Raw genomic sequence first — 5,261 nt, 5'->3', positions numbered from 1 at the left:
GTGTAGTGTGTGTAGTGTGTAGTGTGTAGTGTGTGTACTGTGTGTGTAGTGTGTAGTGTGTGTAGTGTGTAGTGTGTGTAGTGTGTGTGTGTGTAGTGTGTGTAGTGTGTAGTGTGTGTGTGTGTGTGTGTGTGTGTGTGTGTGTAGTGTGTGTAGTGTGTAGTGTGTGTAGTGTGTGTAGTGTGTAGTGTGTGTAGTGTGTAGTGTGTGTAGTGTGTGTAGTGTGTAGTGTGTGTAGTGTGTAGTGTGTAGTGTGTGTGTAGTGTGTGTAGTGTGTAGTGTGTAGTGTGTGTAGTGTGTGTAGTGTGTAGTGTGTGTGTAGTGTGTAGTGTGTAGTGTGTGTAGTGTGTGTAGTGTGTAGTGTGTAGTGTGTATAGTGTGTGTGTGTCTCATAGGAGCGTCGTCCTTCAACTATCAACCCCTCTGTATCAAATATCACTTTATATTTATTTTTTAAACAACACACATTGTCCTTCAAAGTCAAGTCCACACAATCATAATAATATATAATTCATTCACTTTTCCACCCCCCCCCCAAAAAAGCATAAAGTTTAAAATATACTAGAAAGAAAAATATATAACAGTTGATATATATACTTTAAAATGTGATCGAAACTTGTAAACGGTCAAAAGCAATGTGGGCAACGTGGAACTGAATCCAATCCTCCTCAGACAGTTGTGTAGTACAGTAGAGGTCTATTTATTAAGGCTGGTAGCCAGTGGAGGACCAGCTTGGTACATGGCCACTGGGGTCCTTTGACCGACTGTGTTTGACCGACTGTATTTGACCGACTGTATTTGACCGACTGTGTTTGACCGACTGTGTTTGACCGACTGTATTTGACCGACTGTATTTGACCGACTGTATTTGACCGACTGTATTTGACCGACTGTATTTGGGTGTGTGTAACCTACATGGCCACAGAAGATGCATCATGTTCCACATGTTTCTAAGGGGTGCTGATGGCCCCTTATTGAGCTGACTGTAGTTGGATGACTGTTTTCGGGTTCTGTGTAACCTAGTTGGCTGACTGTTTTCGGGTTCTGTGTAACCTAGTTGGCTGACTGTTTTCGGGTCTGTAACCTAGTTGGCTGACTGTTTTCGGGTTCTGTGTAACCTAGTTGGCTGACTGTTTTCGGGTTCTGTGTAACCTAGTTGGCTGACTGTTTTCGGGTTCTGTATAACCTAGTTTGGATGACTGTTTTCGGGTTCTGTGTAACCTAGTTGGCTGACTGTTTTCGGGTTCTGTGTAACCTAGTTGGCTGACTGTTTTCGGGTTCTGTGTAACCTAGTTGGCTGACTGTTTTCGGGTTCTGTGTAACCTAGTTTGGATGACTGTTTTCGGGTTCTGTGTAACCTAGTTGGCTGACTGTTTTCGGGTTCTGTGTAACCTAGTTGGCTGACTGTTTTCGGGTTCTGTGTAACCTAGTTGGCTGACTGTTTTCGGGTTCTGTGTAACCTATATTCTCCAGCTGTTCTCTGTTCTGTTCGTAACATTTTGACCAGGACCTAGGCCACCAGTTTGGATAAGGAGTGAGTGACCGTGCCTGTACTTCCTGTATTCCTGAAATCTGTCCAAGACCAAGGAGACCTTTTACTCAGAGCTCAGTCTTGCCCCCAACCGCACCACCAGCCCTAGCCCCTGCCCCAGCCCCTGCCCCAGCTCCTGCCCCAGCTCCTGCCCCTGCCCCAGCTCCTGCTCCTGCCCCAGCCCCAGCTCCTGTCCCAGCCCCAGCTCCTGCCCCAGCCCCAGCTCCTGTCCCAGCCCCAGCCCCAGCTCCTGTCCCAGCCCCAGCTCCTGCCCCAGCCCCAGCCCCTGCCCCTGCCCCAGCCCCAGCCCCAGCCCCAGCCCCATCTCCGTTGCTGGGTGGGCTAGAGGCTGAGGCGGACTGGAAGCCCAGAGAGGCAGAGTTGATGCAGTATCGTTTCCCTGTGGGTCTGGGGCCGTCATCAAACAGGTGTCCGAGGTGAGAACCACACTGAAACACACAGACTGATTACTCAGCAATATCCAAGCAACATTTTGTTGTAATTGTAAATATGAAAACTCAAATCTGTGACCCCCCCCTCCAAGGAGAACCGATAATCTAGTCTCTACTTCCGCTTCACCAAAACAGATCTACTATCTCTGCTAGTCTTTAACCTCTAGGTAGACCTCATATCTAACCAGGTCTTTATTGTAACAGAGAGTTGGTTATCAAGGTCTTCAAATAAACGGTGACATAATGGGAATCAGTTTACCTGACTACAGCTGGTCTCAACTCTGTGCATCCCGTAGGCGAAATCATCTGTTACAGTGACTGACTCCTCCTTCACCAGGTCATAGAAGGAAGGCCAACCTGGAACACAGAATCAACACACCCTCTTACTGCAACACAGAAACAACACACCCTACTACTGGAACACAGCAACAACACACCCTACTACTGGAACACAGAAACAACACATCCTACTACTGGAACACAGAAACAATACATCCTACTACTGGAACACAGAAACAACACATCCTACTACTGGAACACAGAAACAACACACCCTACTACTGGAACACAGCAACAACACACCCTACTACTGGAACACAGCAACAACACATCCTACTACTGGAACACAGAAACAACACACCCTACTACTGGAACACACACAGAAACAACACACCCTACTACTGGAACACAGAAACAACACATCCTACTACTGGAACACAGAAACAACACATCCTACTACTGGAACACAGAAACAACACATCCTACTACTGGAACACAGCAACACAGAAACAACACACCCTACTACTGGAACACACACAGAAACAACACACCCTACTACTGGAACACAGAAACAACACACCCTACTACTGGAACACAGCAACAACACACCCTACTACTGGAACACAGCAACAACACACCCTACTACTGGAACACAGCAACAACACATCATACTACTGGAACACAGAAACAACACACCCTACTACTGGAACACACACAGAAACAACACATCCTACTACTGGAACACAGCAACAACACACCCTACTACTGGAACACAGCAACAACACACCCTACTACTGGAACACAGCAACAACACACCCTACTACTGGAACACAGCAACAACACACCCTACTACTGGAACACAGCAACAACACACCCTACTACTGGAACACAGCAACAACACACCCTACTACTGGAACACAGCAACAACACACCCTACTACTGGAACACAGCAACAACACACCCTACTACTGGAACACAGCAACAACACACCCTACTACTGGAACACAGAAACAACACACCCTACTACTGGAACACAGAAACAACACACCCTACTACTGGAACACAGCAACAATACATCCTACTACTGGAACACAGAAACAACACACCCTACTACTGGAACACAGCAACAACACACCCTACTACTGGAACACAGCAACAACACACCCTACTACTGGAACACAGCAACAACACACCCTACTACTGGAACACAGAAACAATACATCCTACTACTGGAACACAGAAACAACACATCCTACTACTGGAACACAGAAACAACACATCCTACTACTGGAACACAGAAACAACACATCCTACTACTGGAACACAGAAACAACACACCCTACTACTGGAACACAGCAACAACACATCCTACTACTGGAACACAGAAACAACACATCCTACTACTGGAACACAGAAACAACACACCCTACTACTGGAACACAGCAACAACACATCCTACTACTGGAACACAGCAACAACACACCCTACTACTGGAACACAGCAACAACACATCCTACTACTGGAACACAGAAACAACACACCCTACTACTGGAACACAGCAACAACACATCCTACTACTGGAACACAGAAACAACACATCCTACTACTGGAACACAGAAACAACACATCCTACTACTGAACACAGAAACAACACACCCTACTACTGGAACACAGCAACAACACATCCTACTACTGGAACACAGCAACAACACACCCTACTACTGGAACACAGAAACAACACATCCTACTACTGGAACACAGAAACAACACATCCTACTACTGGAAGTGGTTCTACACTGCTGCCTTCGCTACAGGGCATCCAATAGGAGGAATAGGAAGGTTATCTACACTGAGTGTACAAAACATTAAGAACACCTTCCTAATATTGAGTTCCCCCCGTTCTTAGTACGGCTGCGCAATATGAGCACAATAATATAACGGCAATTTTTCAACAATAATATTGAGATTTAGATTGATTTCTTATTTACAAGTTTGTTTGTTTTTAAAAGAAGTGGGGGGCGATAACAACGTTTTTAAAAAGTCTGACTCATTTCCATTGTGGTCCTTGTAAGTGCATGGAGCAAAAGAAACATTTAACTGAAGACGGAGACCGAACGTCTCTGGACGACTTCGGTGTTTTGACCTGGCTGAGAGCTCCAATCATCTGACCTGTTGGAGTCATACAAACACAAAGACTATTGTAATTCTGTGGTCGGTGTTACACGACGAAAAAAATGGGGGGAGGAAAAGACGAGGTAGGAGTTAATGACAGGGTAAGGAACCAAAGTGTTGATCAGTGTTTCCCAGGGGACGTTGCACAAACAACATACTGATCTATACACCACCAGTGGTAACTACATGTATGAGAGCTAACGTTGGCCTAGATAGCGCATTTAGCTAAATGGCATTATACTAGCCAGCTAGCTAGTTAGCGATTAGCCTTATTTAAGCACGTGTCATCCTCCTAACTAACTAGTGTTTTGCTGAGAGCAAGATACATCACACTAATAGTAGAAAAAGAGAAAACAACACGTGGATTCATATTTAGAAGCAACGTGGAAAGCAGCAGCGTTCTTTGTTCTGGAAGAATATGTTGAGAGCATGAATTGACAGCTTAGAAAATAAACGGCGTGGAGGAACGGTGGGCCGCAGGAGGTAGTCTGACATGTTAGAGCAGCGTAGAGAAGAGCAGAGTAGAGAAGAGCAGAGTAGAGCAGAGAATAGCAGAGTAGAGTAGAGAAGAGCAGAGTAGAGAAGAGTAGAGTAGAGTAGAGTAGAGCAGAGCAGAGAAGAGCAAAGAGCAGAGTAGAGAAGAGCAGCATAGAGAAGAGCAGAGTAGAGAAGAGCAGAGTAGAGAAGAGCAGAGAAGAGCAGAGGAGAGAAGAGCAGAGGAGAGAAGAGCAGAGGAGAGAAGAGCAGAGCAGAGAAGAGCAGAGTAGAGAAGAGTAGAGAAGGGCAGCGTAGAGAAGGGTAGAGTAGAGAAGAGCAGAGTAGAGAAG

General features: G+C 45.8%; 1 long non-coding RNA gene across 1 annotated transcript; it reads right to left on the bottom strand.

Moving 5' to 3' along the window:
* Nucleotides 1-311: 311 nt before the first annotated feature.
* LOC124024226 lies at nt 312-1,678 on the bottom strand. Its single transcript, XR_006836967.1, has 2 exons — nt 1,085-1,678; nt 312-1,053 (listed from the first exon to the last, which is right to left on the bottom strand). It is a non-coding gene; the product is annotated as an uncharacterized LOC124024226 (long non-coding RNA).
* Between the last annotated feature and the right edge of the window lie 3,583 nt (nt 1,679-5,261).

Source organism: Oncorhynchus gorbuscha, unplaced genomic scaffold (assembly GCF_021184085.1).
Source record: "Oncorhynchus gorbuscha isolate QuinsamMale2020 ecotype Even-year unplaced genomic scaffold, OgorEven_v1.0 Un_scaffold_1795, whole genome shotgun sequence".
Lineage (NCBI taxonomy): Eukaryota > Metazoa > Chordata > Actinopteri > Salmoniformes > Salmonidae > Oncorhynchus > Oncorhynchus gorbuscha.
This window is presented reverse-complemented; position numbering and strand designations above follow the sequence as displayed.